Source organism: Lolium perenne, chromosome 7 (assembly GCF_019359855.2).
Source record: "Lolium perenne isolate Kyuss_39 chromosome 7, Kyuss_2.0, whole genome shotgun sequence".
NCBI classification, from domain to species: Eukaryota; Viridiplantae; Streptophyta; class Magnoliopsida; order Poales; family Poaceae; genus Lolium; species Lolium perenne.
The window spans coordinates 171,993,053-172,005,324 of record NC_067250.2 but is presented as its reverse complement, the minus strand read 5'-3'; positions in this window follow the sequence as shown (position 1 = coordinate 172,005,324).

The window sequence follows — 12,272 nt, the reverse complement described above, 5'->3', positions numbered from 1 at the left end:
CGGGGAGATCAAGACACGCTGCAAGGGGAGTCTCCACATCCCAATCTCTTTACTTTGTTTTTGTCTTGCTTAGTTTTATTTACTACTTTGTTTTGCTGCACTAAATCAAAATACAAAAAAATTAGTTGCTAGTTTTACTTTATTTGTTATCTTGTTTGCTATATCAAAAACACAAAAAAATTAGTTACTTGCATTTACTTTATCTAGTTTGTTTTACTTACTGTTGCTAAAATGGCCAACCCTGAAAATACTAAGTTGTGTGACTTCACAACCACAAATAATAATGATTTCTTATGCACACCTATTGCTCCACCTGCTACTACAGCAGAATTCTTTGAAATTAAACCTGCTTTACTGAATCTTGTTATGCGAGAGCAATTTTCTGGTGTTAGTTCTGATGATGCTGCTGCCCATCTTAATAATTTTGTTGAATTATGTGAAATGCAAAAGTATAAGGATGTAGATGGTGACATTATAAAATTAAAATTGTTCCCTTTCTCATTAAGAGGAAGAGCTAAAGATTGGTTGCTATCTCTGCCTAAGAATAGTATTGATTCATGGACTAAATGCAAGGATGCTTTTATTGGTAGATATTATCCCCCTGCTAAAATTATATCTTTGAGGAGTAGCATAATGAATTTTAAACAATTAGATACTGAACATGTTGCACAAGCATGGGAAAGAATGAAATCTCTGGTTAAAAATTGCCCAACCCATGGACTGACTACTTGGATGATCATCCAAACCTTCTATGCAGGACTAAATTTTTCTTCACGGAATTTATTGGATTCAGCTACTGGAGGTACCTTTATGTCCATCACTCTTGGTGAAGAAACAAAGCTTCTTGATAATATGATGATCAATTACTCTGAATGGCACACGGAAAGAGCTCCACAAGGTAAGAAGGTAAATTCTGTCGAAGAAACCTCTTCCTTGAGTGATAAGATTGATGCTATTATGTCTATGCTTGTGAATGATAGGACTAATGTTGATCCTAATAATGTTCCGTTAGCTTCATTGGTTGCACAAGAAGAACATGTTGATGTAAACTTCATTAAAAATAATAATTTCAACAACAATGCTTACCGGAACAATTCTAGTAACAACTATAGGCCATATCCTTATAATAATGGCAACGGCTATGGTAATTCTTATGGGAATTCTTACAACAATAATAGGAATTCACCCCCTGGACTTGAAGCCATGCTTAAAGAATTTATTAGTACACAAACTGCCTTTAACAAATCTGTTGAAGAAAAGCTTGGGAAAATTGATATACTTGCTTCTAAAGTCGATAGTCTTGCTGCTGATGTTGATCTTTTGAAATCGAAAGTTATGCCTAATGAAAATCATCATAATAAAATTGTTACTACAGCAAATGCCATCCAAGTTAGAATTAATGAGAATATAAGATTGATGGCTGAACTGCGTGCTAGGTGGGATAGAGAAGAAAATGAAAAACTAGCTAAAGAAAAGAATGTAGCTAAAGTTTGGACTATTACCACCACTAGTAATGCTAATGCTACACATATTGCTGCACCTCCTACTATTAATAATAAAAGAATTGGTGTTAGCAATGTTTCCACTTCTAATGCAAAGCGGAGAAACGCCTGAAACTGCTAAAACTGCTGAAACTGCCTGTGATAAAGCTGCTGAAATTTTTTCCAACATTGGGGATGATGATCCCATTGCTTTAGATTATAATGGTTTGAATTTTGATGATTGCCACATCTCTGAAGTTATAAAGTTCTTGCAAAAACTTGATAAAAGTCCTAATGCTAGTGCTATAAATTTGGCTTTCACGCAACATATTACAAATGCTCTCATAAAAGCTAGAGAAGAGAAACTAGAGCGCGAAGCCTCTATTCCTAAAAAGCTAGAGGATGGTTGGGAGCCCATCATTAAGATGAAGGTTAAAGATTTTGATTGTAATGCTTTATGTGATCTTGGTGCAAGTATTTCTGTTATGCCTAAGAAAATTTATAATATGCTTGACTTGCCACCGCTGAAAAATTGTTATTTGGATGTTAATCTTGCTGATCATTCTACAAAGAAACCTTTGGGGAAAGTTGATAATGTTCGCATTACCGTTAACAATAACCTTGTCCCCGTTGATTTTGTTGTCTTGGATATTGAATGCAATGCATCTTGTCCCATTATATTGGGAAGACCTTTTCTTCGAACTGTTGGTGCTATCATTGATATGAAGGAAGGTAATATAAAATATCAATTTCCTCTCAAGAAAGGTATGGAACACTTCCCTAGAAAGAGAATGAAGTTACCTTTTGATTCTATTATTAGAACAAATAATGATGTTGACACTTCGCCTCTTGATAATACTTGATACACACTTTCTGCGCCTAGCTGAAAGGCGTTAAAGAAAAGCGCTTATGGGAGACAACCCATGGTTTTTACCTACAATACTTTGTTTTTATTTTGTGTCTTGGAAGTTGTTTACTACTGTAGCAACCTCTCCTTATCTTAGCTTAGTGTTTTGTTGTGCCAAGTAAAGTCGTTGATAGAAAAGTTCATACTAGATTTGGATTACTGCGCAGAAACAGATTTCTTTTCTGTCACGAATCTGGGCTGTTTTCTCTGTAGGTAACTCAGAAAATTATGCCAATTTACGTGAGTGATCCTCAGATATGTACGCAACTTTCATTCAATTTGAGCATTTTCATTTGAGCAAGTCTGGTGCCTCGATAAAATTCGTCAATACGAACTGTTCTGTTTTGACAGATTCTGCCTTTTATTTCGCATTGCCTCTTTTGCTATGTTGGATGAATTTCTTTGATCCATTAATGTCCAGTAGCTTTATGCAATGTCCAGAAGTGTTAAGAATGATTGTGTCACCTCTGAACATGTTAATTTTTATTATCGCTAACCCTCTAATGAGTTGTTCTAAGTTTGGTGTGGAGGAAGTTTTCAAGGATCAAGAGAGGAGTATGATGCAACATGATCAAGGAGAGTGAAAGCTCTAAGCTTGGGGATGCCCCGGTGGTTCACCCCTGCATATTCTAAGAAGACTCAAGCGTCTAAGCTTGGGGATGCCCAAGGCATCCCCTTCTTCATCGACAACACTATCAGGTTCCTCCCCTGAAACTATATTTTTATTCCATCACATCTTATGTGCTTTGCTTGGAGCGTCGGTTTGTTTTTGTTTTTTGTTTTGTTTGAATAAAATGGATCCTAGCATTCACTTTATGGGAGAGAGACACGCTCCGCTGTAGCATATGGACAAGTATGTCCTTAGTTTCTACTCATAGTATTCATGGCGAAGTTTCTTCTTCGTTAAATTGTTATATGGTTGGAATTGGAAAATGATACATGTAGTAATTTGCTATAATGTCTTGGGTAATGTGATACTTGGCAATTGTTGTGCTCGTGTTTAAGCTCTTGCATCATATGCTTTGCACCCATTAATGAAGAAATACATAGAGCATGCTAAAATTTGGTTTGCATATTTGGTTTCTCTAAGGTCTAGATAATTTCTAGTATTGAGTTTGAACAACAAGGAAGACGGTGTAGAGTCTTATAATGTTTTCAATATGTCTTTTATGTGAGTTTTGCTGCATCGGTTCATCCTTGTGTTTGTTTCAAATAAGCCTTGCTAGCCTAAACCTTGTATCGAGAGGGAATACTTCTCATGCATCCAAAATACTTGAGCCAACCACTATGCCATTTGTGTCCACCATACCTACCTACTACATGGTATTTTCCGCCATTCCAAAGTAAATTTCTTGAGTGCTACCTTTAAAATTCCATCATTCACCTTTGCAATATATAGCTCATGGGACAAATAGCTTAAAAACTATTGTGGTATTGAATATGTAATTATGCACTTTATCTCTTATTAAGTTGCTTGTTGTGCGATAACCATGTTCACTGGGGACGCCATCAACTACTCTTTGTTGAATTTCATGTGAGTTGCTATGCATGTTCGTCTTGTCTGAAGTAAGAGCGATCTACCACCTTATGGTTAAGCATGCATATTGTTAGAGAAGAACATTGGGCCGCTAACTAAAGCCATGATCCATGGTGGAAGTTTCAGTTTTGGACATATATCCTCAATCTCATATGAGAAAATTACTAATTGTTGTTACATGCTTATGCATAAAAGAGGAGTCCATTATCTGTTGTCTATGTTGTCCCGGTATGGATGTCTAAGTTGAGAATAATCAATAGCGAGAAATCCAATGCGAGCTTTCTCCTTAGACCTTTGTACAAAGCGGCATAGAGGTACCCCTTTGTGACACTTGGTTAAAACATGTGCATTGTGATGATCCGGTAGTCCAAGCTAATTAGGACAAGGTGCGGGCACTATTAGTATACTATGCATGAGGCTTGCAACTTGTAAGATATAATTTACATGATACATATGCTTTATTACTACCGTTGACAAAATTGTTTCATGTTTTCAAAATCAAAGCTCTAGCACAAATATAGCAATCGATGCTTTTCCTCTATGGAGGACAATTCTTTTACTTTCATTGTTGAGTCAGTTCACCTATTTCTCTCCACCTCAAGAAGCAAACACTTGTGTGAACTGTGCATTGATTCCTACATACTTGCATATTGCACTTATTATATTACTCTATGTTGACAATCCATGAGATATACATGTTATAAGTTGAAAGCAACCGCTGAAACTTAATCTTCCTTTGTGTTGCTTCAATACCTTTACTATGAATTATTGCTTTATGAGTTAACTCTTATGCAAGACTTATTGATGCTTGTCTTGAAGTGCTATTCATGAAAAGTCTTTGCTTTATGATTCACTTGTTTACTCATGTCATATACATTGTTTTGATCGCTGCATTCACTACATATGCTTTACAAATAGTATGATCAAGGTTATGATGGCATGTCACTCCAGAAATTATCTGTGTTATCGTTTTACCTGCTCGGGACGAGCAGAACTAAGCTTGGGGATGCTGATACGTCTCCGACGTATCGATAATTTCTTATGTTCCATGCTACATTATTGATGTTATCTACATGTTTTATGCACACTTTACGTCATATTCGTGCATTTTCTGGAACTAACCTATTAACAAGATGCCGAAGTGCCAGTTGCGGTTTTCTGCTGTTTTTGGTTTCAGAAATCCTAGTAACGAAATATTCTCGGAATTGGACGAAATCAACGCCCAGGGTCCTATTTTGCCACGAAGCTTCCAGAAGACCGAAGAGGAGACGAAGTGGGGCCACGAGGTGGCCACACCCTAGGGCGGCGCGGCCCCCCCTTGGCCGCGCGGCCTCGTGGTGTGGGCCCCTCGTGCCGCCTCTGACCTGCCCTTCCGCCTACTTAAAGCCTCCGTCGCGAAACCCCTGCACCGAGAGCCACGATACGGAAAACCTTCCAGAGACGCCGCCGCCGCCGATCCCATCTCGGGGGATTCAGGAGATCGCCTCCGGCACCCTGCCGGAGAGGGGATTCATCTCCCGGAGGACTCTACGCCGCCATGGTCGCCTCCGGAGTGATGAGTGAGTAGTCTACCCCTGGACTATGGGTCCATAGCAGTAGCTAGATGGTTGTCTTCTCCCCATTGTGCTTAATTGTCGGATCTTGTGAGCTGCCTAACATGATCAAGATCATCTATCCGTAATTCTATATGTTGCGTTTGTTGGGATCCGATGAATAGAGAATACTTGTTATGTTGATTATCAAAGTTATGTCTATGTGTTGTTTATGATCTTGCATGCTCTCCGTTACTAGTAGATGCTCTGGCCAAGTAGATGCTTGTAACTCCAAGAGGGAGTATTTATGCTCGATAGTGGGTTCATGCCTCCATTGATATCTGGGACAAAGGATGAAAGTTCTAAGGTTGTGGATGTGCTGTTGCCACTAGGGATAAAACATTGGTGCTATGTTCAAGGATGTAGTTACTGATTACATTACGCGCAATACTTAATGCAATTGTCTGTTGTTAGCAACTTAATACTGGAGGGGGTTCGGATGATAACCTGAAGGTGGACTTTTTAGGCATAGATGCATGCTGGATGGCGGTCTATGTACTTTGTCGTAATGCCCAATTAAATCTCACTATACTCATCATAATATGTATGTGCATGGTCATGCCCTCTTTATTTGTCAATTGCCCAACTGTAATTTGTTCACCCAACATGCTGTTTATCTTATGGGAGAGACACCTCTAGTGAACTGTGGACCCCGGTCCAATTCTCTATACTGAAATACAATCTACTGCAATACTGTTCTCTTGTTTTACGCAAACAATCATCTTCCACACAATACGGTTAATCCTTTGTTACAGCAAGCCGGTGAGATTGACAACCTCACTGTTTCGTTGGGGCAAAGTACTTTGGTTGTGTTGTGCAGGTTCCACGTTGGCGCCGGAATCCCTGGTGTTGCGCCGCACTACATCCCGCCGCCATCAACCTTCAACGTGCTTCTTGGCTCCTCCTGGTTCGATAAACCTTGGTTTCTTTCTGAGGGAAAACTTGCTGCTATGCGCATCATACCTTCCTCTTGGGGTTCCCAACGAACGTGTGAGTTACACGCCATCACCGGACGGCGGAGAAATCGACGACGAACGGTGGTGGCCGGCGTCGGGGACGAATGCCCGATTGGCGCGACTCCGGGAACGTCGGCCTGGGCTGGATGGCGGGGAAGGATGAGGGCATCGCGGCGCTTCTCCTGGGCCGCTCGGACGAGCACGGGGAGGCCCGAGACGGCGGCGCCGGTGAGGTCTGCGCAGGCTAGGGTTTCGGCGTCCGGTGCATAGAGAGAGAGAGGAAGGAGGGCTCCAGGGGGAAGTGAGGTCGGGAGGGAGAGGAGGGAGGACGAGGCGTCCTCATCCTCTCGCCAGGAGAAGCAGGAGGTGGCAGCGCGGGGCACCAGGGCAGGGCACGCAGCTCCCTGCCTGGCAGGAGGAAGAAGACAACGGGGCTTTGCAAAAAGCCCCCTAACCTTTGGGGATTTTCCTGGAATTCTGAAAACAGGGCTAAAAACAACTATTTTGCTATTTTGGACTCTTTTTAACTCCAAAATTTAGGGAAATATATGTAGTGGCCTTCCTAGTAAAAGTTGAAAGTCCACACATTTTTGTTTTGAGGTTTTCAAACATGGGAACACATTTCAAATAGAGAAAGACTTGCATAAACCTAGGGTGTCCACTTTAATTTATTTGCAAATTTTTCTTAATGCAAATTACATGATGCTCATGATGCACAAAACAACTCCTAATTATGTTTAGCAAAACAGGGATGTTACAACTCTATCCCCCTTACAAGAATCTCATCCCCGAGATTCCTAAGGTAGGAAAAGATAAAGTAACAAAGACTACACCGGTCTTGAACAAGCTTGTCGATAGCAGGATGATCTTCTTTGTTGAAGAAGTTGATCCATTACACCATGAATGAATTTGATCCAGAACACCACAAATGAAGCACTTCATTTTTCTTCCCTTAAGGTTGTTGCTCAACTACACCTGAAGGAAAGAGGGAATAACTCTAGGACAAGGGATCTCTAGAAGATCGAGTATCTCATGGTCAACTCATGGAAGGAGTGTTTAAGAACAACTCTTGAGCTAACAAACATGAAACACATCAAGGTGAAGGAGGAGACTGAAGAAGTTTCAAATTTGATAGGCAATTGCTCCACGCTTGTGAAGAATACAAAGGGACAAGATAGAGAAGAGTTTGTTGCCTTGCTACCATAGCGAGGCACTCTAAGGAAGGGTCACTCGCAGAAGCACAAATGATTATCCAACCAAAGAAACTTTGGATTTAAAACTCATAGTCACTTTTCTGGTAAGGGTACATGAAATGATTGTTGTCTACTCAAAAGGCTAGGGCCTAGATGATTGACGAATCCACACAACGTGTGAATCGATTGGAACTTCAGGTATAAACAACCGGAGGGGGAGGAGCACTGGATAGTGAAGTGTCAATGATCACCGGGGAGTGAAATTTCTCCTAACGGAATGGTTTTCACCGGAGAAATGATTTCGAGGGATTGACCGAGAGACATTTAACAACTCTGCTTATAAGGTTCTTCTTGATGTTCTAGACACCAATATTAAGCTGTTGACTAGCCTTCAATAGGTCATCAAGCGAAGGTCAAGACTTTGGAATTGAAAAGACGCTATGAGGGCAACTCCTAGAATAAGTCACCTAAGATCCTTATGGAGAGTGGTTGTTCTTGATGATTCAAGAGATTATGACATTAGGCCTTCCGACTAATAGTGTTAACCACGACATCAATCTTGTCGGAGTTACAAAGAGACCTATCCCAAAAATCCTTGAGAAACACCAACCATCATTGCCGCTTGAGATTCAGCTTAGGTTAGGTGTAAAGATACTTTCGGACTCAGAATGTTTGAATGTAAGATTTGCAACAGTTACCACAAAGGGTAAAGTCGCTAGATTCTCAAGGTATGGACCACAATGTCAAGTTCCAAAGGATTGAGCTAGATTGCGTAATACATGTGGTTGCGACTGCAAAAGCAATTGCGTGCACATGAACCTGCAATGTATCACAAGTGAGTCCTTGTGGGGACATCAAAGAAGATTTTGAAGTTCTTAAACATCTTCTCTTTCTTGAACAAACCAGTCAGTGGCTTAGGGTGCATAGAGGAGCATTTCAAGGAATGGAGGCAACAACCTTCCATCTCAAGAATACTTCGCACATGCCTGACCGACTTGCGATGATTCCCGAGGAAAACAAAGGGAACTCTACTCGAATCCACGGCGACATCTTTCAACAAGTGCACGTGAACCAGAGAAGGTCACTTCCAACATCCAGAACACATACTTCGTGACAACACAAAGATGGTTCTTAAAAATTTCCAACATTAGTGCCAACTGTTCAATATGAATCTCTTTAAACATGGAGGAAATAAGAATGTCATCGATGGGCTCAATAACAAACTTATCAAGATACTCCAATGAGAAACTCATATTTTGCATGAACGAGGCAGAAATATTGGTCAGACCAAAGGACATGAAGGTATACTCAGACGAGACACCATGAGTATAAACATCATCCAGATAGTCCTTCGAACTGAGTATGATTTGACGATAGCCCAAACTCAAATCAAATATGGGAAAGGTAGCATATCCATAAAGGAGATACTTCCTGACTTCAACACAAACAACACTAGACATCCCTTTATGAAGGAGCAAAGTTCGATAGAGCTTTTGTCTTTCAACTCTCCAAGTTGTTGTTTAAGCTCAACCAAATAGTCCAGGGTTACCCAACACGGTTCTGGGAGAAAGGAGTAGTTCACGGAACTAACTTACTCATGAACTCGATAACACGGTCATGTAACAACATGACGATACTTCTAGAAGACAACTAGAATATCACAAACCACCGGTATATCACTGAATTCAAGAGCGAATCTTGCTTTACAAAGCAAACAATATGGTCTTGGGAGCTTTGGGATGAACCTAACTCTTTGAACGAATATGTGCGCCTGAACAGAAGGACTTGGCAGCACAATAAAACTTCGCTTAATAATTGGCGAACCAATTATTCTAAGAATGACATCAATGTCCTTGGATTTCAAAGAAATAAGAATTTCTAAGAATATCGGATAGCCACATCAATGAATACACCCCAACATTCCCAAGCACGAGCAACTCGGAGGACGGGCGAGTAGAGACGTGCAAGAGAATCACTTCATCAATAAGGCCATGATACACAACACGACCTCATGATATAGAAGAGGGTGATACTCCAAGGTAGAACAGAACAGAAGCTAACGAGGCCTCTTAATCTGCGGATTACAACACTTCGACCAAGTCTTAGAAACAGACGAGGTACTGAAGTTTGTTTCTCCTGACATACCGAAATGGAAGTTCTTGATGAACCACAAGAGTAATATACACTGGAGACACAAATGCACATTTACACTTGGCTGCTAACTAGCACACAAAGGTCGAAAAGCGACTTAAGAGGAAGAACACAATCAGGAACAGAAATCCTGAGAGGTAGATGCACCAATTAACACTTTTGTGAAACTCATGCTCAAAAAGGGAGGTGTGGCGGAGGCACAGACATAGATGTGAGACTCAAAAAGAGCACTCTTATCATGATCCATTTGGTTCAATGAGAGAACCTCTGTGATAGCTAGTGGAAGGGAAAGTCCTTTGTTGCCGCAATTCAATCACGACAAGTGACCACAAGCTTGAAGGATAGCTTCATTTGAATTTAGCCAGCCCGATGTAATGTTTGAACATTAACACCGGTGTTCAACAGAATGGATCTTGGGTTAAAGGCCAGCTTCATGTACTAGGATTCGGATACCAGAATCTAGCACAATCGGGGACCTTCGGTTCAAGTCCAAGGGTTAAAACCCGAGAAAGGAGAAACTACTAAATGAGTGACACAGAGGACACTGCGAGGTAGTAATCACAAGGTAACTTTCAAAAAGCCATACCTACCTTCAGAAGTATCCTAGCAAATAAAAAGGAGGCATACAAGGCGAAAGGAAACCTCGAAGCTTAGAACATAATTTTATGGAACCCACAAAATAGAAAGATCATGATGGAAAGGGATCTCCCTGTTGAAAAAAAAAACAAGGAGGATGCACAGAACACACATGACTCCAGAGAACTCTGCACTAGGTCAACTGGTTTAGAAACGACATGCCCTTGAGGCACCTAAGTTTGAAAGACTAGAAGAGATAGAAAACTTTCAAATCAACACAAGGTAAGGCACCTTAGAAGTAGAGCGATACCAGATAAGGAGTAAAAAGAAGCCTAATCAGATTTTTGCAAATACTTTTAGCTTTCAAATAGTTTTCACAAACACTAGACTCAACATCGACCAATAGAAAGGGCTTCCTACAGGCAGTCCTGCTCTGATACCAAAACCTGTGGCACCCCCGGGATCAGGGTTAGACAAATACCAGATCTTCGTCTAACATAAGCCTAACCTAGAGCTCGAGAGACTACAGTGAGAGAATCGGTAACACAACAGTGACTCTACGACTCAAGAAGTAATACAAGCTCATAACTGAGCGAAGAACCAAAGCATTACAAGCAGAGGTCACTGACCTGACATACATCAATCAACGGAAGCCAAGTTATGCTATTAGACATAGCAAGATAGCAAAAGGCCTAAGAGGCCAGGAGCATAATGGCGACGTCGCAGCCCATAGATTCCAGGCTGCCACCTGGGAACCCCAAGCTACTCGTCGATGTCGACTAGAAACCACCATCTGTTGGAGCAACTTCGTCTGAAACAAGAGCATGCAAAGCTGAGTACAGGGACTCAGCAAGACTTAGTACAACCTTTTAGCAAAGCGGGTACGCGGGCTTTCTGTGGAGCTTCTTTTGCGTAAAGCCAATTTTCCTTTGTAAGACAAGAGAGAAGAGAAGCTCGACTACTCATAATCTTTAAAAGGGGATAAGAGAGCGATATCTCTATCTCTATTGATCATCATATTGTATCCACCAAATTTCATCATCTCGAACCACTATCCTCGGATGACCCCCTCAACAACCCGGAGAAGGTATCCATAAAAACACATTGTTTGCCAAGTTTTACGATCAGGTTAAAGTTGTCTATGATCACAGAATCCATTCCCAAGTCGTCCGTAACCATGGACACGGCTTTTCGAAAAGATTTAACCCTGCAGGGGTGCACAACTTTACCCACACGCGCCAACCGACTCTTAGTGCCAACGTTTGAGCTCTCTTCCTTGGAAAGCCGGCAGAGGGTGGTTGACCACGACCTTTACCTTGCTGTCGCCGAGACCATGAGTCACGCGCTAAGGATTGTTCCGCCGTAACGGGTCAAGTCCCGAAGTCGGTCCTTAACGATGTGAGGCGAGGTGGGTTTCACCAGGGACTCTAACCCAAGCCACCTCGGCCACGCTTACCTACCTGTATGCCATGCACCTTTTCACAAACGTTTTCGATGCATATGTCCAAAAAAACGCGCAAACTATGTGACTCATGGAATCTACTAGGCAAGTTAGTGAGTCGAGAGGGTACCATAATAGGGCCTCGCGTGGTTGTACTCTCAGTCTTGGTTCAAGAGGCGAGAACTCGGTTCCTAGGGTCGGTAGAAACGAAACAACCCACCACATCCCAATGTGGCCTCTCGTCTGAGCCTTTAATCATATTTAACAACATCTCTATACTTACCACGTCAACCTGTCATGCTAGTTTCATTTCATTGTATGGCTCCAGTCCGAAGACCGGAGTAGCAGCGTAACAAACTAAGCATGGCTAAGCATAAAGAGATAAAGGCTCTAGCGATGCACACATGCCCAACCTAGTTATGCTAGGAGCAGTGGATC